Below are 23,544 nucleotides of genomic sequence, written 5' to 3' on the forward strand. Positions count from 1 at the left end.
ATTGCCCTTAATATTATCTTTCTTGGTTATTGTATATTGACATGCTGTGAATTTGGATTGTCCTAGGGGTACTGGGCTGTTTTTATTTTGCTCCATGTACCTCATAAATTTCTCATATTGTAAATGTCTCTCTTTGTTCTTAAGTATAAGTTTATATTTACTCGTTTGTAATTTTATATTATTGGATGTACCTTACTCCACCTGTATTTACATTGTGTGCCTGTTTTTGTACTTTACTCTTAAGGTTATATTAATGTACTTACCTATTACTAATCTTATTTTCCTGTGGAGAGATATTTTAATTAAATCTATTTTTCATAGCCTGTTTTTTTTTGTTCAGATCACCTTGACTTTTTTCTGTAGTTTTGCAGTCTTGGCATGATTCTCTGTCACTATTTCACCGGCTGACATGGGGCTGGACTCAGAAAAGGGATTTTGACAAAGGAAAAATCTATTTCTGAGGGAGGCCCTGTGTCACCCGGTGACCCTCCCAGAGGCTGGTTTTGCCCCCCCCCCCCCACCTGCACATGCCAAGCCTGGGGGTGGTGCTAATCTGGAATGAGTGTAGATGGCGCTGGAGTCGCCGGCCTGGCGGGGCGGATGAGCGTGGGGCTGGAAACGGCTCACTACTCTTTCCGGGGTTTTGACATGGGGATGTCTTTGAGTGTGGCTCTGTGGTTGTGATCCTTTCACTCACCCTTGGTTATACCGACGTCTCCATTATGGAAGACGCTGATCTGGGTTTAACTCCAGCATTCCTGAAAGCTCTTTTTCTCTGGTATACCTAGCAATATTTTACCTAGAAATTCGTGTTAGTATGGAATTTCACCGGGTGACACGGGGCCTCCCTCAGAAATAGATTTTTCCTTTGTCAAAATCCCTTTTTGATAGCCACTGTGGTCCTCAAACCCACCCACTTTCCCTGACAGAAAAGGCATGGGGTTTGGTTAATAATTATCTGCATAGACATTAAATAGAGCAATGAAGTCTGAGTCCTGCACCAATATGTGGTTAACAAAATGGCAACCCCGTAAGATGCACTGTTGCCACATTTTGCAGGTTGACTATAGGAATGGAACCATGGTAGTTGCTGTAGATGAGAAACAGTCCTCCTCTCTTGAGTCCTATATTCTATCAGTGTCAACGTGCAATATACTGGCCGAGACTAACTAAAAGAGAATTCTTTGATGTTAGTTGGTCTATCTTATGGAGCCTTTATGGACCAAAAGAGAGTAACTCCTTTGAGGACTCACAGCGGCTACCAAAAACAGGTTTTTCCTATGTGAAAACTTTTTTTTTTTTTTTTTTAACATTTGGCAAACAATGTACCAATGAATGATGATGAAATGAACAGTATTATTAAAAATCACAGGGAATATTTTCCTCAGTAGACTTAACTCTATATGCATCAAGTATAGTATACAGATTAGATTTAAATACAGTTGATGACTTGTACACCTGTGATCATTGCCCAGTATTAATTTCATTATTACAAAATAATCCTGCCAAACATGTCACTCAGTATAACATTTATAAAGCAAATTGGGAGCAATATGAATTACACACGAGGAACATCCGACCATTAGAGTATTTAAAAGATCATAATAAAACTAATAAATTTCTTGTTGATTTCATTAAAAATGCTGTTGATTAAGTGATACCAAAATCAAAATCTCATCCAACAAAACACAAAGTTCTATGGTGGTCTGATGACCTTACAGAATTAATAAAAATAAAACTCTCAGTAGTGAGACAGTTTGATAATATGAATAAAAAATTCAAAAAAATTAATAAAACATTACCAACATTAGAAGGAAATTTACAGAAAATAACTATATTATTACTAGATATTGATACTTTCAAAATTCTGTACAACAAAATATCTGCAAAATAAAAATAAAAAAGTAGTTTATAGAAGAATCAGGTCATGGAGGAAATATTTATCGGATATCTTTAATACACAGCCTGAAATCTTTCAACCGCCACCCTTAGGACCAGGCCACTGCCGAACCACAGAGAATCCCGGATGATAGAAAGCACCCCTAAACCCCCCCCCCCCCATGTAAACAAAGTCTTGCCAGTTCATTCCACATATATAGTGCTGTGTTATCAAAAGTAGAACAAAGCTTATGAACAAAAATTTCATTAACAGTATAAATAAACCTGTCCATATGTCATTGCAAAAAGGGTGGGATGCAACTGGTTAACGAGGTGGAGCCAGCACTCCATGTAGAGCAATTAAGCAACTCTCCAGGTTTGCCACAACAACTGGGGGAGGGCGGGCAGGATGGATTTAGAAATTATAAAAAGCCTAGAAGGAAGGTATTTGGTAAAGAAGAAGGGGCTCTTCTCATAATCCACCAAGCAGCTTTTGCTTTCTCATCAGCCTGTCATGCACACTTATTGAAAAAAGAGGAAAGTGAACAAAAAATATGAAAAATGCCAGATTGTACCCTGAAGCAAGGGAACTCAAACCCAAGACCATGGAAGGACACAAGACAATGGCACTGGCACAGTCCAAGGTTGGAGAACAAGGTTTGTATTCAGAGTAACCTTCCCTTAGAAGGATTACCTACCAAGGCTGAAGGGTCTCTTCCACCTGCTAGTTTGGTTGGATTTTGGAGTGGCCTAGAAGAGTTTCCTGCCAAAGCTGAAGAGTCTTTTCTACTGTAACTTGTGAATGTCGCTAAGGAAAAGTCACTTTTAACCCTCTTTTAACAAAGGGGGGGAACTTGAAGTCAAGGGCATTGGTCTGTCCCTAATTGCTCAGTTGAACTTTTTAGGTTTCCAAGTAATGAGGGTGAGTGTGACATATCAGACTCCCTGTTCCCCATTCTACCTTAAGGTAGAACACTTTTTCTTTGGGACCTGTGATGGATGTCCTACATGTTGTGTAGTCACCTGAGCTACATTTTAGGCAAGGTTGTGAGAAGTGCTTAAGACTAGGGTCGGCCTGGAGGTGGAATCGAAATGGCTGGATTTCATTCCATCTTGTCCCCTCCTTTGAGAGCAGCATCTGGGCTGAAGTACAAGCTAGAGTCAGGCAGGATACTGGTGATTGTGCTTCAGGCATCCTTTTCCGGTTTATAACTGGGAGGTGTCTCCCTTGTCCTCTCTCTTATAACAAGGGAAAGAGGGACCTAGGTAGAGTTTAGCCGAGCTCCCAGTTCTGGGTTTTACCAGGACCAAACTGCCTTCCAATATGAAGTCTCTTGTGAAAGACATCATGGTTCTTCAAATGGTTCCTTACTCAAGTATCCCTTTCTTGCCTTAGAAGGGGTGCTCAGGTCCAGGGCCCTACTACTCTAGCCAACAGTTTTGTTAGACCAGAAGGGGTTCAGGAGTCATTACCTCCCTTGCTTTCAAGGCAGCTGGGATCATGGCAAGTCTGTGGTGGTTCTCAGTTCCAGTCAGTTGAATGGGACTGACTTCCCACCTAAGTAGTGTGTTCCCTATTGAAAGGTGATGGTTACTCCCTTAGGAACAGTTAAAAAAATTTTAATAGCAGATTGTGTTTTTCCTAGGTATACAAACCAGAGCCTTTAACATTTAGTCCTACCTCAGCTGCCCTACTCAGTCCCTGTGGCCCAAGGAAAAGTGGGTGAGATGGTTGGTGAGTGAAGGATACTCCCCCACTCATCCCCCATCCCCACCTGTTAAGCATTTTGTTACCAGTTTCAACTGTTTTCCAGCATGATGACCCTTTATAAAAGGCTCTGGTGTACCTTGGAAAAATACACATTTTTATTCAAAACATTTTTATATTTGTAGAATTTCAGAGCCTGCTTTTTTCTACTATGAAAGCTCAGTTGCTAATTTGCATATATATATATATATATATATATATATATATATATATAATATATATATATCAACTGTACTAGAATTCCTCAACTGTACTATGAATCATGAATGTTGATGTTTGTAGAAAAAAAGAGTTTTGAGGCGGCTGCCGCTAGTTGGCGTTGTTGGTGGCGTTCTTCCCATGCTTATTTAAAAGCATTTAAAGCCCACACATGCTGCTGCTGCTGCTGCTGTTGAAAACAAGCCAGATTATCACATTAAATTAATTATACAGTATTTATAAGCCGAATTACTGTATGTCTGTTATCATAAAATTAAGAAAAATTTCTAAATTACGTCGAACTCGGCAGCTTGTGGCAGATATAAACAAACCAGAGCGCCGCCCTGGTAGTGAGTCATTGCGGTACTAATTACATAAACATTCAATACTTATGGTAGATTTCATACAGAGTCTACTGGAATAGTGTACAAAATCACTGTAAAACATCTTTCAGTAATCACTGTAAAACATCTTTCAGTAAATATTTACTGAAAGATGTTTTACAGTGATTTTGTACACTATTCCAGTCGACTCTGTATGGAATTTCCCATAAACATTGAATGTTTATGTAATTAGTACCGCGATACACCACCAGGGTGGCTCTGGTTTGTTCATATCTGCCACAAGCTGCCGAGTTCCGATGTAATTTAGGAAATTTTTCTTAATTTTATGATAACAGACATACAGTAATTCAGCTTATAAATACTGTATTATTAATTTAATGTGATAATCTGGCTTGCTTTTCAATGTTATCATTATTAACAACGGTTTTCATGTGTACCTGTTGCAGTACATTCTGGTAGTGCCTATAGGCTACCTAGCCTAGCCTATGGCACTCGGTTTTTTTGATACAGTAAGCATTTAAAAATGTAAAAAGTGCTTCTGATACGGTAAGTTATTCAACTCTGAACTTATTTAATTGTAATTTGTGTAAAGTTTTGTATAAAAAGGCAAGGTTGGGGTAATGACTGGTGGTCAGGAATGGATTAATCCATTTTCAGTTATTTTTTATGGGAGAAATTAACTCAGAATTTGACAAAATCGAATCTCGACACTTCTTCTGGAACAATTAGCGTGAGGACCGAGAGTTCTACTGTAATATATATATATATATATATATATATATATATATATATATATATATATATATATATATATATATATATATATATATATATATATCTATATATATATATATAATGTAATAATGAAAACATTCATTAAATAATGGTAGAGAATTTGACTAAATTTTGATAAAGTTTGACATACCTAATACTGTATTGCCATGTATAGTACAAAGTTTTATGAAAATATGTAAATAATGTTAAACTTAGTTGCCATATTCTAACTATTCCAAATTAGGGGGATGAGGATGTTGTCCGTGTTGTAGCAGCAGCTCTTAGTCAAGAAGAGCAAGCTTTAAGCCTGATCCAGCCCTCAGGTATAGGTCAGCGTCCACGCCCACTGTACCCTCACAGTCATCCTCATGGTATGTTACAGAAATTTTTTCCATTTACACCTGTAGTATTTATTTTTTTACTAAAGACAGTTGTCTTTATGACCACTAGATGTGTCAGCTTCCTTTCCAGAGACTCAAAAGAAGAATCCAGCTAGGTTGTCTGGACATCTTAGCTGAAAAATCCATCTGTTGACAGAAAAGTTATTCCAGGTGTGTCTGCCAGACTGAACAAACATTTTACCTTTGCTCCCAGAATTTGATTATGCCATGCTTTTCCTTAAGTAATTTCCCAGTTCTTGCTGGTTTGGTCTAAAGGTACCAGTCTTTTCCTTATTTTGATGATCGTAGCACAGGTACCTTAATTTTTTTAATTTTGAATGTTTGGGCTTTCAATGATGTGATAGTTGCTCCTTATCTGGATCTCATAGTGACTGTGTTACAGCAGCTGATGATGACTGAACTGGTAAGAATCTCTTTTTTTTTTTATCTTTTATCTAAACAGCTGTACTGTCCGTCTGTTCTTATTTATGTATGGATATCACCTTTTCATTAATTGGGTAGGTATTCAAACTGAGTATGGCTAGGGTAGTTGCTTAGTGAATATATTTCTTAGTGTCACTGAGCATGACTTCGCTCAATATATTAGTTTGTTTGCAGTGTTCAAATGTCACTTAAATGGAAGATCACATAATTTGCTTTGCATATTTATCTAATACTGAAGTTATTCTTATTTTAAGGTTTATTATTACAGCCTGTGTTTTTTTTTTTTTTTCTTTTTTTTTGCTTATTGCTGCAGTTATTACATTAAGTATTTCTTATAATTCTAATTTTTTTCATGTTTAGTTTGCATCATGAAAAATTGAGTTTTAGTAACATAATTAGTTTTGAGGTCAGGTTTAGCATGTCAAAGACCTCTTTCCTGCTCATATTAATTAGGTCTTTCTTACCAGCTAATTCTTACCTCAGTTCAAAACAGATGGTGCCACTTAGAAAGCTATAATTTCATCGAGTTTTATTTAAGATGTAGCATCTGTAGGATCACTTAAGTAGTCCTATATGACTTGTGATATATATATATATAGCAGTTTCTCCAATATCTAGATTAATATATCCAAGGCCTTGCTAGATAATGGAAATTTCTGGGTATGAACAAAAACCACTCTATGATTGTTAAATAACATGACCCTTACTCCCCTTACTCTGTCATTATTGCACAACTGTAGACATTAAAATGCTTGTAAGATACAAACAGTACACTTTAGCATGCATATAAACAACAAATACAATGTACAGTACTGTACACAAAATAAAAACCAAACTGTGCACAGTCTACTCTATATAAAATACATAACAAAAGTTGACATTGAATCTCTCTCTCTCTCTCTCTCTCTCTCTCTCTCTCTCTCTCTCTCTCTCTCTCTCTCTCTCTCTCTCTCTCTCTCTCTCTCACCTGAGATATGAAGAAACTGCTTACATGGGCCAATTTGAAAAATCCCATTACATATTTGTAAAGTGTAACCCAGAGAGAGAAAAAGAGAAAGGCAAGCAAACACAGCAATGTGATGAGTGTATTTATATGCTTACAAGCAAACATGAGTGAATACACATGCTGATTTTATGTTTAACAAGTACAGTACCATTTAGTATTGCATTATGGTACCTCTACATTAAAAATATAATTAAAATTTCATTCAAATCTGTGTGTGTGCAGAGCTTAATAACCCTTTTGCTGTGAGCCTGTTTTCACTAATAGTTACAAGATCAGTGTCTTGCTAATTATATACTGTAACTGACAAATTTTCTACCTTTTATAGTTGTACTTCAATTCTTTGTTATTTTCAGTTCTGTTAATATTACATTGTACTATTATGTTATAATGTTTTATTATAGTAGAGTGATAAAATATGCAAATGTTATGTACTGCAGGTTATTATTTGAATACTGAATTATGTAGCTTTTATAAGCAATTCATTTCAGTGGGATACCTCTCAAAGCATGGAATAAAGTAATACCAGTTTTGTTTTTCAGCTTGAAAGTTTTTAATTACAAACCTTGAATGCATGATCTTGGCCAAAAATTTCATCTGGAAAACCCTCACAAAAAAAAGACTTTGCATTCTGTTGAATATTTGAATTTTTTATAGCGTAGACGCTTGTTTTGTCCTCAAGGAGTTACCGTCCATGGTCTACCAGAGCTCCAAGGTGACCAAACTAACATCGAAGAATTCTCTTCTAGTTGGTCTTTTTGGCCAGGTATTGTGTCGTAATGATTAACCTTATAACGTGATGGAGTATATGTAGTGGACTCAAAGGTAAGAGGGCACTTTCCCTTATCTTCAACGAAGCTTGAACCTAGTTTTTCCAACGTCAAAAGAACCTGCAAGAAAGAGAGGTGACTGTTGCGCATGGTGCAAGAAAGAGAAGTGACTGTCGCGCATGCCGTTAACCCTTAAACGCCGACTGGACGTATCATACGTCGACTAAAATTGTCTGTTGGGTGCTGAGTGGACGTACCGTACGTCGACTACAAAAAATTTAAACCTTCGGTCAACTTTGACTCGGCCGAAATGGTCGAAAAACGCAATTGTAAGCTAAAACTCTTACATTCTAGTAATATTCAATCATTTACCTTCATTTTACAACAAATTGGAAGTCTCTAATACAATATTTTGATTTATGGTGAATTTTTGAAAAAAAAATGTTCCTTACATCCGTGCGGTAACTCGGCTGAAAATTTCAGAAATTCTTTCGTCATTTTGTCGTAATTTTTGCACTGTTTTATATTAGCCGTTACATAAAGTTTTATATATGAAAATGTGTGCAATTTCATGTAAAATACAACAAAAAACAACCCATGGTTGTAGCTTTATCAGTTTTGAAATATTTTCATATAAATCACAATAACTGCCAAAATTTCAACCTTCGGTCAACTTTGACTCGACCGAAATGGTAAAAAACGCAATTGTAAGCTAAAACTCTTACATTCTAGTAATATTCAATCATTTACCTTCATTTTGCAACAAATTGAAGTCTCTAGCACAATATTTCGATTTATGGTGAATTTTTGAAAAAATTTTTCCTTATGTCCGCGCCAGAAATTCTTTCGTCACGTTGTCGTAATGTTTGCACTGTTTTATATTAGTCGTTACATAAAGTTTTATATATGGAAATGTGCGCAATTTCATGTAGAATACAACAGAAAATAACTCATGGTTGTAGCTCATATCAGTTTTCAAATATTTTCATATAAATCACGATAACTGCCAAAATTTCAACCTTCGGTCAACTTTAACTCTACTGAAATGGTCGAAAAACGCAATAGCCAAAAATCTTACATTCTAGTAATATTCAATCGTACCTTCATTTTTCAACAAACTGGAAGTCTCTAGCACAATATTTCGATTTATTGTGAATTTCTGAAAAAACTTTTCCTTTACGCTCTGCGCCAGCTTAACTCGGCCAACATCTCAGAAATTCTTTCGTCAAGTTGTCGTAATGTTTGCATCGTTTTACATTAGTGTTTACATAAACTTTTATATATGAAAATGTGCGCAGTTTCATCTAGAATACAACAGAAAGTAACTCATGGTTGTAGCTTTTATCAGTTTTGAAATATTTTCATATAAATCATGATAAATAGAAAAATTCTACTTTTCGTCAACTTTAACTCGACCGAAATGGTCGAAAACTGCAATTGTAAGCTAAAACACTTACAGTCTAGTAATATTCAATCAATTACCTTCAGTTTTCAACAAACGGGAAGTCTCTAGCACAATATTTCGATTTATGGTGAATTCATGAAAAAAACTTTTTCCTTACGTCCGCGCGATACCTCGGCTGAACATCTCAGAAATTCTTTCGTCATGTTGTCGTAATGTTTGCACCGTTTTATATTAGTCGTTACATAAACTTTTACATATGAAAATGTGCGCAATTTCATGTAGAATACAACAGAAATAACTCATGGTTGTAGCTTTTATCAGTTTTGAAATATTTTCATATAAATCACGATAAATAGAAAAAATTCTACTTTTGGTCAACTTTAACTCGACCGAAATGGTCGAAAACTGCAATTGTAAGCTAAAACACTTACAGTCTAGTAATATTCAATCAATTACCTTCAGTTTTCAACAAACGGGAAGTCTCTAGCACAATATTTCGATTTATGGTGAATTTTTGAAAAACTTTTTTTACGTCCGCCAGCATTACGAATTCATGCATCATTTTGTGATAATATTTTCTCTGTTTGCTTTGATCGTTTTACAATTTGTTATATACCAAAATCATCGCAATTTAGTGTACAATACGAAGAAAAAAAAATAACCCGTTAGCTTTAATCGTTTTGCTCACAGCGCGATTTGTATACAATTATATATGAAAATTTTTTTTCGCGCTGTCATATATTTCAATATTTATATATGATAATGATATTTTTTTTCATTTCTGATGGTTGCATACTAAACTTCAGGCAATGACAAAAAAAGGAGCCATAAATGAACTCTTAATCTTAAAAACTAAGTGTGTTGTGATTTTTTTAAAAAAACTTTTTCTGCTTCGGCGCTAACTCCCGAATGCCGCCGGCATACGGGAGTCGTTTTTGTAAATAAAGGCTCGGCGTTAGAGGGTTAAAAGACTAAGGAGCCATTACTTTCTGTTTGGTCTATAACGAATGGTTTACATCGTCACCAGCTCTCCGAAAAAGTAGACTTTTTTTTTTATAGCATAGTCGCTGTCTCATCCTCAAGGAGTCACCCCCCATGGTGTGCCAATGCTCCCATGGTGACTAGAGTAGTATCAAAGAAATATTTTTCTAGCCTGGTCTTGTAGCCGGGTATTGTGTCGTAATGAAAACACTATGACACATGATAGAGTATAATGGACTCAAAGATAGGAGGGCATTTTCCCTTATCTTCAGCGAAGCTGAACCCAGTTTTTCCTACGTCAAAACTGCAAGAAGTGACTGTTGCGCATGCGCGTCTGCCATCTTGTTTACGACCGGGCAGGCAAAAAGACCAGCTCCATTACCCTCTGCTAGCGCAAGTGATACGCACAACCCTTCAGTGCTCCTTACTTTTTTCTAGAAAGTAAAAGCAGCAAGTATTATGGAAACATCCGAACACGAAAGTTAAGTGCTTATTTTTAAACTCGAGTTCTAAAAATTGTTAGTTTTAAATGTGGAACGAATGTTTTTTGTGTATGGAATCCCGAAAACTGAACTTTGTTTTCGGAGCACATGGTCGGTGTCTTAAGAGCACATGGGCGGTGCCCGCTCATGATCTCTGTTATTTGTGAAAGCTCTAAAAATTTTATGTTTTGATCATTCAGTTTAAAATGTGTAACTAAAGAAATGTTCCACAATTTAGTATTAATTTAGGTAATCCTTTCAGATAACGGTATCCACAATAGCCTAGGCGGTAGCCTATATGAGATGGTAGCTTAACAAATTCAGTCAGAATAATGTAAATGTAGTAGATGTTGTCCGTAGTCTATATACTAGGATTACATATCCTAAAGGTGATTTAAATAACCTGGGTTAGATAGTAACCCAATTTAAGGTAAATAAGAACTTTTTAAAACATATTCTTTTATGGAACTAGGCAACAGCCCAGTTTACACCAAGGATCCTAGAATTCGGTAAACAGGAAACTAAAAATTTTCCTGTCTGTATAACCTCGGTACTGGTGTATGATCTACATAATATAGGACTAGGCAGTAGCTATATTAGTTTAGGTTAAACTTACAAAAACACCCCATTTTTGGACAATCACTATACTAGATGATAATCTAGAACTAGATGAAAATAGTAACCTGTGCAAGATGAGATGGTAGCCTAGCCTCAAGGCCACGTACTAAGGCATTTGTGTTTTATGTAACCATACTCTGTGAAATAATTAGCCCAGATTAGGCAGTATCCTAAATTAGAGTAAGTGATAACCTGACTATAATAGTATACATTATTGGCCTACTATATGATATAATAGACCAAATAACCTAGGATTGATACAAACCAAGGAGGTTGTCAACCTGGGCTAGACAAACATAGTAGCCTAACTGTGCTTACTTATTAGCAAATTGCTAAGTTTATATAGCTTATATATTTGTAATCTATAAAAGCCTGGATCAGCTAATACCCTAACTAGGCTAAGAAAGAATAAGCCCAGTAGTGCATATAAACAGTATTCTAGGGTCCATAACATTAGTAAGTTCTTATGAAGCCTATACCCTTACAGGTGATATAAACTTAGAACAGACAATAGCCTAACCATATTTAGTGGAAACCCCTCAAGGGAACGTTCCGAATGTTAATTTAGAAACAGCGTGGCTGAGTATCAGACAAAAATGTAGTCTCAGCTGCACGAAATAAAAAACCAGGTAAAATTAATTTTTGGTATAGCTTATAATCCTTAGGTTCTTAATTAAACCTAGAATAAGAAACGACCTAGAATAGGTTAAGCTTAGAATCTTCTAAGAGATCTTCTAGGCTTAGATTAAAGTAGATTATACTAGAAGTATTAAACTAAGCCATTTAAAACAGTAGCTTGGTTTAGCTGTTAAACAAATTAGTTTATAGAATAGTCCTTATGGCATGACAATTAAGAATTAAAATTTCACATAAGCCATTGCAAAAGGACTAACAGCTTAAGTAATGCAGCCCTCTATGTTGTCAGTCAACCGAAAACCTAAAACAGTTTAAGTTAACTCACATATTTTATAACATATTACATTTACGCATGGTAAACGGATTAACCCTTAAACGCTGAGCCTCTATTTACAAAAGCGCCTCCCGTATGCCGGCGGCGTTCGGGAGCTAGCGCTGCCGAAAAAAAAAAGTTTTTTAAAAATCACAGCACACTTAGTTTTTAAGATTAAGAGTTCAATTTGGCTCTTTTTTTCATTGCCTGAAGTTTAGTATGCAACCATCAGAAATGAAAAAATATCATTATCATATATAAATATTGGAATATATGACAGCGAAAAAAACTTATAATTGTATACAAATCGCGCTGTAAGCAAAACGGTTAAAGCTAATGAGTTACTTTTTTTAGTTGTATTGCACACTAAATTGCGATGATTTTGGTATATAACAGATTGTAAAACGATTAAAGCAACACAGAGAAAATATTATCACAAAATGATGCATGAATTCATAACGCGTGGACGTAGTTTTTTCAAAAATTCATCATAAATCGAAATATTGTGCTAGAGACTTTCCAATTGTTGAAAAATGAAGCTAATTGATTGAATATTACTAGACTATAAGTTTTTAGTTTACAATTGCAATTTTTTACTATTTCGATCGAGTTAAAGTTGACCGAAGGTTGATTTTTTTCTATTTATCGTGATTTATATGAAAATATTTCAAAAATGGTAAAAGCTAAAAGCATGATTTATTTTTTGGTGTATTCCACATGAAATTGTGCACATTTTGATGTATAACACTTTATGTAACGAGTAATATAAAATGGTGAAAAACTTACGACAAGGTGACTCAAGAAATGCTAGGATTTTCAGTGGAGTTCGTGCGGATGGAAGGAAAAAGTTTTTTTCAAAAATTCACTATAAATCGAAATATTGTGCCAGAGACTTTCCGTTTGTTGCAAAATGAAGGTAAAGGATTGATTATTACTAGAATGTAAGAATTTTGGCTTACAATTGCGTTTTTTGAGCATTTTGGTCGAGTCAAAGTTGACCGAATGTTAAAATTTTGTCAGTTATCGTGATTTAAATGAAAATGTTTCAAAACTGTTAAAAGCTAAAAGAATGATTTATTTTTTGTTGTATTCTACATGAAATTGCGCACATTTTGATGTATAATACTTTATGTAACAAATAATATAAAATGGCAAAAAAATTACGACAATGTGACTCAAGAAATGCTAGGATTTTCAGCCGAGTTCGCGTGCGCGGAGCGAAGGAAAAAGTTTTTTTAAAAAATTCACCATAAATCGAAATATTGTGCTAGAGACTTTCTGTTTGTTGCAGAATAAAGGTAAATGATTGATTGTTACTAGAATGTAAGAATTTTGGCTTACGATTGCGTTTTTTGAGCATTTCGGTCGAGTCAAAGTTGACCGAAGCGAGGCCCTCTGGCAAGTACTGCACCAGAGGCAATGATGAAATGGCGAAGATCAAGAGAAACTGCCAGCTGAAGATATATATATTCTCAGACTTGCTGTAATTCCATGAGCAGAGAAAGAAAGCAGGCTCACTAGTCAAGGTGCAGATACCAACTGCCTGCAGCTCGGAAATCAGGTCTCAAGTCAATTCAGCAGAGCCAAAATATGGAGGGGAGAAACAGGGAGGATTAGTCAACAAGACTAAACAAAAATACCACTGGAGTGAGGAGACCCCTACTAACATGAAGGCGAACTAACAATGAACTTTACAGCCTTCAGAAATGAAAGAGGAACTTAAAAACTAACCTAAGTAAGCTAATATATTATAAAAAATCCTAAGGCTTACTTACACCTCCTCACCCAGAGAGAAAAATTTTTTTTTTTTTTTCAAGACAAACATGCAAAAGTTTTCAAGACAAATATACAATAGTTTACGTTAAAGTTAAGGTAATTAATAATCCAATATAAACACTTGAAATACATAAACAACCAACAGAGGAATTACAAATGTTAAATAAAAAGTATCACAAACACCATACACTAAATAGTTGGCGCCAAGTCCTTCACCTAGGACTAAAATCATATGACCAACCTGTATCAGCAATTGATTATCACCATATGGGATCACCCAGGTTGCAAGAGGAGAGGGAGTGGGACTAAAGACAATTAATATATGCTATAAAACCAAATTGTCATACACCCATCCAACAAAATATAATGTCCAAATAAAGGACTCATTACTTGGGTAACTTGTAAATACTTATACTAACATGTGACATCCTTAATGCCTCAATAGGCTACCTGAAATATACACCACATCCTTCGTCAAATATAAATAGTACACCAATTTACTGTTCACCACAGACTTTGACACAAGGTAAGTAAAGGGAAAAGGTTCATCTTTCCTTGTGAATTGTTCAAAGCTGCGAAGGTATAAGGATTAAATATCCTGAAAATATCATACACCTTAGCTGTACTTTTCCACTGCACAACCTTCGTAACACCTGTACATTGACCTTACACCATCATAGCACCTGTACATTAACCTTTCACTATCATAACACCGGTACAATAACCTTACACCAAAGTGTCTTGAATACATAACACGTTACAGCACTAACACAGCACTTTTTTTTTTTGAAGCACTATTAACACTAAATTTGGAGTCCACACTCTCCTAACAAAGGGGTGTATAAACAGAAATCAGTTTGTCACAGAAAATTCTTAACCTAATTTACATACCCAACTAACGTAATAAATACCATTGCTTAAAACATAAGGAGTCCAATCTAGGATTATCCATAAATACCTAAACCACCACACCTGAAATAGTTCATAACCAGATAATTTTGATACCTCAGTTTTAAACTCAACTCAACCACAGAAATAACACCATTCATTATAACCTTCACAACCTCCTCAAGGAATTAAAGGCATAAATATATAATCATCCTATAAAATAATAGTTGAATCCACCAATTAACAGAATAATTATCTTACAGATGGTCAACATCCATCTATCATATCAAATAACATAACAACCCGTCATCATATCCAACATTGTAGTGTTACATTACATCATAACTTGTCTGACCATCATCACACAAAAATAAAAAGAAACCATCTGAAAATAATGATTAGTACTCAAACTAGAAAAACACGAGTAACAGGAACTTACCAACAGGTAAAGAATAACCTTTATAATTACCTAGTTTGCACTTACTCTGCCAGCCGACAATGCATCGCCACCATATTCTCTTTACCTGGGATATGCTTAAACTGTAGATTGAATTCTTGGACCAAAATACTCCAGCGCATCAATCTCTGATTCTTATTCTTGTATCGATTCAAGAACGTTAATGGATTATGGTCTGTGCAAACTTTAATGGGCACACCTGAGGAGGAGAGATAGACATTAAAATGAGTTAATGCTAAGATCAAGGCCAACGCCTCCTTCTCGATTGTGGAATACCTTCTTTGAGGCGGTAGTGAGCTTTTTAGAAAATATGCCACCGGGTGGACGATACCATTACTGCCAGCCTGACTCAATACCAAGACCAACCCCCACATCGCCGCATCAGTGGTAAGCTGGAATGGAGAGTCAAAATTAGGAGCTGCTAACAAAGGCCGACTAATGAGGATCAGTTTTATCTTCTCTAATGCCTCCTGAGCCTCCTTACTCCAAACGAAGGTAACATTTTTCTTCAACAAAGCTGTAAGAGGTTCCGTAATGTCTGAAAAATTGCGAATGAATCTACGATAATAACTTGCCATTCCTAATACCCTTCGCAAATCTTTCCTACATTTAGGAACCTCTACCTTACGAATGGCTTCAATGTTAGCCTCCTTAGGAGCTACCATACCTGCTCCTATCTCATGTCCAAGATAAACCACCGTGGCTTTTGCGAAATCAGACTTTCTTAAATTAATAACCAGGCCTGCTTTCCTGAGTACTTTGAATAAGGCCTCAATTCTCTTCAAGTCGACTGCCAGTCGTCGCTAAAAATAACCAAGTCATCGATATACATCACACATCCCTCTAGACCACTAACCAAAGAATTCATAAGTCGCTGAAAAGTGGCAGCAGCATTTTTCATGCCAAAGGGCATCACTTTACATTGAAATAACCCCTGTTGGGTTACAAAAAGCCAAACATTTCTGGCCCTTTCCGACAGGGGCACCTGCCAATACCCTTTTAATAAGTCGAACTTCGTGAATATATTTAGCAATACCCATTCGATTGATGCAATCCTCCACTCGAGGCAATGGAAAACTATCAGCCTTGGTCACCTCATTAAGCTTCCTGTAATCAAAACAAAGACGATAGTCTCCGCCAGATTTCTTGACCAACACAACTGGAGATGACCAAGGACTACAACTCGGCTCAATTAAATTATACTTGAGCATATACTCAACCTCTCTAGCAACAATTTCATTCTTTTTTGGGTTCAACCTATAAGGAGCCTGCTTCACGGGTGTGGCGTCTCCTACAGCCACGTCGTGCTGCAAGATCGTGGTCTTGCCGGGCACATTAGAAAACAAGTCCCTATATTTGAAAACCAAATTTCTCAAGGATTGTTGCTCATCTTTACCCAAGTGACTCAACATCTGAGGTAAATTTTCTAAAGCCCTCGACATTACCTGCCAGCCATTCACTATCTTTCAAGTAAACGTCCCTATCCTCTGAAAAGCAATCATTATTAGGCTCATCTGAAAAAGAAGCATTATTACTAACAAAGTCACTTCTACAGTCTTGAAGAGCCGCAATTGACCTAACCTCTCTTTCATGGAAGGTTTTCATCATATTTATATGTACCAATTGATGAGGCTTTCTCCTATCTGGCGTTTCCACCAAGAAATTAACATTATTTACCTTCTTTAATACCTTCCATGGTCCCTGGAAGGTAGCTTTGAGAGAATTACCTGGGGTAGGTAACAGAACCAGTACCTTCTGTCCTACGTCAAGTCCCGTGTCACAGTCTTTCTGTCAAAATAAAATTTCATTTTCTTCTGACTTTTCAACAAATTCTCACCAGCAAAAGACCAAGCCCTGGTTAATTTAGCATTCAAATTATTAAGGTAATCATACAGATTCAAATCAGGTGCATCTCCTCCCCAAGCCTCTCTCTCACCATATCGAGCAGACCCCTTTACAGAATGTCCAAAAATCAAATTAAAAGGAGAGAGACCGAGAGATTGACCAGGAATAGAGCGGAATGCGAATAAGAGGAAGGGAAGGTTTTTATCCCATTCAGCCCCATTCACAATACAATATTTCTTTAACATGCTTTTCATAGTTTGGTGAAAACGCCCAAAGCACCCTGTGACTCTGGATGATAAGGCGAAGACGTTATGTTTAATCCCCAATTCAGTCATTTTCTGCTTAAAATAACGACTCGTGAAGTTAGTACCGCAGTCAGACTGAATTACCTTCGAAGACCAAATTTTGAAAAGAAACCTATTAATGCCTCTACAACCTTTTCACTCCTTATGGACCGCAAGGGGATTGCCTCGGGTACCGAGACATACGATCCATAATAGTGAAAATATACTCATTTCCACTCTTGACTTTGGGAGAGGACCAACAACATCAATTAACACTTCACGAAAAGGTTCAGACACAACAGGGATAGGTATTAATGGAGCCTTTGAATAGGTAGATTAGGTTTGCCGATTCTCTGACAAACTTCACAACTATTAACAAATTTTTTTACATCACCTTTCAACTTAGGCCAAAAGAAATTATTCAATAACCTACCGACTGTTTTGTGAATACCAAAATGTCCCGCCATCACATTCTCGTGAGCTAATGACATCAACTCATGACGGTAACATTCAGGAACCACAATCTGTCGAATAATTTCGTAATCCTCCCCGAGGCATGCATTGGCCTACTTACTCTATACAATATTCTATTAATTACCTTAAACATAGGAACAGTCACATCTGTTATCTCACCAGAATCAATAAGGAGACTACCAAACTCCCCCTTTTCTGAGCCGAAACAAGTTCTTTAACAGTCCAATTGGGTTTTAATCTAACACTACTACTATCTACAGCTACATCACTACGCCCTAAACTACTCAAATCAACGCCGACTGTTGACTGCAGCGCCAACAGCCTTTGCTTTAGCACGAGTGACTACCGCTACTTCCACATCCGGATTAATCACAATTGGCACGGACTTATTCTCATACACAACCTCATTTCTGAGAACCACATCCACCTTTTTAATCGGAAATTTATCAACAATAGCCAAACGGATATTCCCCAAAAATAAGGACAACTAAGATGAAACAGACCAATTGATACGATTTTACCGTGTCCGAAAACCACTCAAAATAACAAACTCCCGATTCTCATACACAAAATCATTCGGGACCGAATCTCTAAGAATTAATGATTGCGCAGCTCGGTATCACGTGAAAATATTCACTTTCCTCCCTTGACCTTTACCATCCAGCGAGACTTCACCCACGGCCAGAAAATCACCAAAGGAACTACCAGTCTCTGACTTTCTTAGTCATTGAGTCGAGGGCAGAGATCCAACCTGACTAGCACTTTTCTCAACCGCCATCATCGGATTACCTTTACTATTACGCACCTTTTTCCAAGCATTACACATTCTTTGACATGACCCCGCTTGTTACAGAAAAAGCACGCCAAATACTTAGACTTTTGTGGATCATAAACATCCGACTTTCTAAGTCTGTTATTTTATGCAGTACCACACCTTTGATTGACCATTCGGAGAAACCTTATTTGATTGTACATTCTGAGACACATTCTTTCGGTTATTAAAATTACCAGATTTCCCAGAATAACCCCAACGTGATTTTTCCTTAGGTATCGCCTCTTTCATAGTATCTTTATGAGACAAAAAGTACTCATCTGATGCCACAGCAACCTCCTGAAGGGAATTTAATTTCAGTTCCTCCAAATGAACCTTCAAACGATCAGGAGTACACCTTTGAACTCTTCAACCAACAGCAACTGCTTTAACTTATCAAAATCGTCCACCTCTTTAGATTTCAACCAATCAGTAGCAAATTGCTCTTTACTCCTTGCAAATTCTACGAAAAGTCTGATTTTCATTTTTCCTTAAATTACGGAACCTTTGCCGATATTCCGCACGAACTCTTATGCCTTCAGCACTATCGCCTTTACACTTTCATAATCCGAGGGGAGATTTTCTTCCAAAGTTACATACACCTTTTGGGCTTTCCCAATCAATTTACTCTGGATAAGAGTAGTCCATAATCCAATAGGCCATTCTAACTTATTAGCAATTCTTTCGAATGACATAAAGAACTCTGCCACGTTATCTTCCTGGAAGTTCGGGACAAACTTCAAAGCCTGAGCTAAATTTGAGGAGGAGGAGGAAGCCTCAACACGAGAAGGAGACCCTGGTGACCCTGGCGTTTGCAAAGCCAACTTAGCTAACTCATGCTGCCTTTCTCTCTCTCTCTTCAAACACCATTTTTTGCTGGTCTATTTCCATTTGTTTTAGACTAATCTGTATCCAAAATTTCTACTGACAAGACCTCTTCTGTCCTAACCTTGGGTTTGGCTCCTGTCTTAGTCTCCTTAACACACTCATAAACCTTTAGCAATAGTATACCCTTCCTCATTGATACCGTTCTCTCCACTTCGAAAAAAATCTGCCACAGATTCTAACTCCTCTTTTAATTCGCCAACCTATCCTGCCATCCCTCTCCTTCAAGCAACTCTACGACATTCATATCCTCCATTTTGATTACGAATAATCACAACACTTTACCTATAACAAAATTATTTCACTTGCAATATTGCCAACCAATCAAACACTGAGGAGGTGTAACCATGCCACCTAACACTAACCAAGCCCCAAGAATTACCCTTGCACTGCAACAAGAACACCACAGGATACGATCGATCCTGGCAAGGTCGCCACTTGTCATGGCCTCGTTGGACAACAACACAATCTAGGTCCACAGGACCATAAATAATCAAAGATACCACAAATTAAGGTGTTCAAAAGGTAGCCAACCACTAAGGTGGAGCAAACCCAAGTAAATGCAGCACAAGAATAACTCAAGGGGATAGCAAAACAATAAAAAAGCCAATATATATTATAATTCAAAAATACAAGAAATTATTACTAGGCCTCTTCATAAACATTAAAACAAAAATCATTTACACACAACACATACACCAATAATTAGGCAACACATTCAACCTCTGAAGGAGGAAAGGGGGCCCAGAGAGGAATAGAAAACAAAAAGAAAGGAATAACCTGACTTTTACATGCTAAAGGATGATTATGAAATGATGCAAGTCTCTCCCAAAATCACTCCAATGAAGGCCGAGGACAGCAAATCTCAATATAGAGTTAATCATAAACTCAACTGACTACTGCAGCACGGCCATGATCCCAGTCATCTCCGAAATAATTATGGATGCCGTGATCCCAGTAATCTTCATCAATGCTTTATAATATAAGTGGATGACACGCCTTACCGTCGCTAAGCGAGGCCCCTCTGGCAAGTACTGCACCAGAGGCAATGATGAAATGGCTAAGATCAGGAGAAACTGCCAGCTGAAGATATATATATTCTCAGACTTGCTGTAATTACATGAGCAGAGAAAGAAAGCAGGCTCACTAGTCAAGGTGCAGATACCAACTGCCTGCAGCCTCGGAAATCAGGTCTCAAGTCAATTCAGCAGAGCCAAAATATGGAGGGGAGAAACAGGGAGGATTAGTCAACAAGACTAAAAAAAAATACCACTGGAGTGAGGAGACCCTACTAACATGAAGGCGAACTAACAATGAACTTTACAGCCTTCAGAAATGAAAGAGGAACTTAAAAACTAACCTGAGTAAGCTAATATATTATAAAAAATCCTAAGGCTTACGTACAATATATTTAACCCATTCTCAGAGGATCCATATTCGGGCCAAAACCCGGTAACATCAGTCCCCAGGACTCCCAGGTAAACCTGCAGAGAAAATGGAGGAAGTTCTTCTTGGAGGTGATGATCATTTAGATGAAATTGATATTGCTACCGAAATGTCCTTGCTGAACCCAGAAGGACCAGGGACACTACCTTCAGCTTACTGGGGTAGAAACTTTTCTGGAGGAATTCAATCCCCCATGCAACTTTCAGAAGATCAGGATCCTTCCCCCAAAAAGGATACAAGGATTCAGTTAACCCCAAGTGAAATGACTACATATTCAGAGGGGTTTAGTAACTCACCCAGGATTTCTACTCCCGGGGCTACAGGCAGTCACATTTCGGCTGCAGATGCTCAGTCAGAATATGCAAGCTCCCCCAAAAGGGATACACAGTTTGCAGTATTTGATCAGTTCAGTAAGGAAATTATGAGCAACATCAAAGATGCCCTTGCCACAGAACGGCAGTACATAATGGGCATTTTGCATGATTCCGAACAGGAAATTAAAGAAATAAAGTTAGTGATGTACACTCCAAAGTGTAAAAGTCTTGCGTCCTGCAATCGAAAAGGGAGATTGGAAACAAACTCTGACCAAACAAGATCTAGGCCTAATTATAAAGCTTCAGGTCAGAACACAACAGGGGCTCCAACATTCTCCCCTGATGATGATGCTAACAACCCGTGGCGAGACGCTTCAATGTGTATTTTCTCTCCTGATGGTAAGTATCTTATTAACGAGAGAAAAACCATGATTGAAGTCGTACATGTGGAGTTTAGAGACAGGGCAGCATTCCCTAATACAGAATGGCACCTGATTCCACCTTCACCGGACATGGAGAAACCTCAAAAGGAAACAGTTCTCTTATGTGGGAATACAGCATTAAAAGCTGTTGATGATGCCCTTTACCAGATCAACGGTAGGTGGATCTATACTCCCATCATGAATAAAACTCAAGTAGCTTACCAAGTACCTCCAGCCTTCTGTCCCTTCACCTTTAAAATAATTAACCATGTGAAGACAAACTTCCAGAATTATATAGTAACTAGAAAACAGGAGCCAGTGGCAGAACTAAAACCATTTGTCACAGTCCTCCCGGTTTCAAAAAATTCCACCAAGGAGTGGCCAACACTTCAACTCCCTTTTGAAAGGAAAACGCTCCCCTTGGATGTTGCTACTCAACAATTTGGGACTCCTATGAGAAGAATCTCAGATGAGACAGCTTCATCAGAATTCCGTGCTAGGACTCTTCTCCTTAGTATCTTGACCTCTTCTACCTTGCCAGAAGCCGCCACCAAAAGGTTTCCAGAGGACTCCAGGACACTTTTGCTGCTGTGGCTAAAAGTCTAATGAGAACCCTATGGGAAGCACTCTATGACTTTTTAGATTGGCGCTAAAAGCGCAAATGGAAACATTGGAAGGCTCCAACAAGTCACTTCCTAATGTAACTGCCGATACAGTCTAATCCCTTCTGTAGGGACCTGTTTGAGGATTCTGTGGTAACACAAGTCAAAGAGCAAGCACGACAACAAAATTGTACAGTGTATGCTCTTCTGGGAAAAGGAGAAATTGGGAAACAAAAATCCAAAATTTCCCTTTACCCAACTCAAAAAAGGCTCGTTTTGATCAAAAATCATACAAGCCTGCAATCACCTCCAAATCTTTTCCTCATAAACAGGTCGGTAGCCAGAAAGGACAACCCCCTTCAAAAGGACAGCAACAGCCACATAAGCAAGGAAATCCTTTTCATAAGATCCAAAAACCATCTTACTAAGGAAAAGGAAAAGCAACGCCTGGAATGCCCATCAGAGGAAAAGGTAGAGGAAGAGGGGGATATCAATAGGAATTGTTTGGCTGGGGGTCGACTTTAAAGACACCACAAGGAATGGAAGTCTTCTCCTTGGGGACACAGCATTGTTCTCAACGGACTGGGGTGGAAATGGTCTCACCCTCCCCCGCCTTTAAAGGGGTTCTTTCAAGCATCAAACCCCTCTCTAGAAGATTACGAGCAGAAGGCCTTATTAAAAGGTGCCATATAGAAACATGCGTATATTCGCCACCAGGCACGTCTCTTCAGTGTTCCCAAAAAGGATTCCTCTGAAAAAAGAGTGATCCTCGACCTATCAACATTGAACAAGTACATTCTTTGCCAAAAGGTTTGGATGACTACCGTTGCCCAAGTACGTTCAGTCATTCCAAAAAGGAGTTGGACAGTTTCTATAGATCTGCAAGATGCATACTGGCACGTCCCTATTGCTGCTCCCTTTCGCCCCTTCCTAGGGTTCTGGATAGGGAAAGAGACGTACAGGTTCAAAGTCTTGCCCTTTGGACTAAACATTGCCCCAAGAATTTTTACAAAACTAGCAACAGTAGTCGGCCAGGAACTCAGGAAGGAAGGAATACAGCTAATAGCTTACCTAGACGACTGGTTAATCTGGGGGCCCACAAGAAAAGAATGCCTAAAAACTTAAGAGCAGCCATCAACAGACTCCAGTCAAAAGGTTTTATGATAAATTTGGAAAAATCCCGCCTCACACCCAGCAGACGTTTTCAGTGGTTGGGACTGTGTTGGGATACTCTTCAGGGCCTGTTGTCTCTCCCCATCAAAACTCAGAGCAGAATAATTAAAGACCTCAAAAGGTTCCTAGACAAGCCCAGAGTTTCAAGACAGCAGTTAGAACGCATGATGAGT

At 37.6% G+C, this 23,544-nt stretch overlaps 1 pseudogene; it reads left to right on the forward strand.

Moving 5' to 3' along the window:
* The window catches only part of LOC136837153 (3'-5' RNA helicase YTHDC2-like), a 1,085,270-nt pseudogene that overhangs the window by 862,824 nt on the left and 198,902 nt on the right, over positions 1-23,544 (forward strand).

Source organism: Macrobrachium rosenbergii, chromosome 58 (assembly GCF_040412425.1).
Source record: "Macrobrachium rosenbergii isolate ZJJX-2024 chromosome 58, ASM4041242v1, whole genome shotgun sequence".
NCBI classification, from domain to species: Eukaryota; Metazoa; Arthropoda; class Malacostraca; order Decapoda; family Palaemonidae; genus Macrobrachium; species Macrobrachium rosenbergii.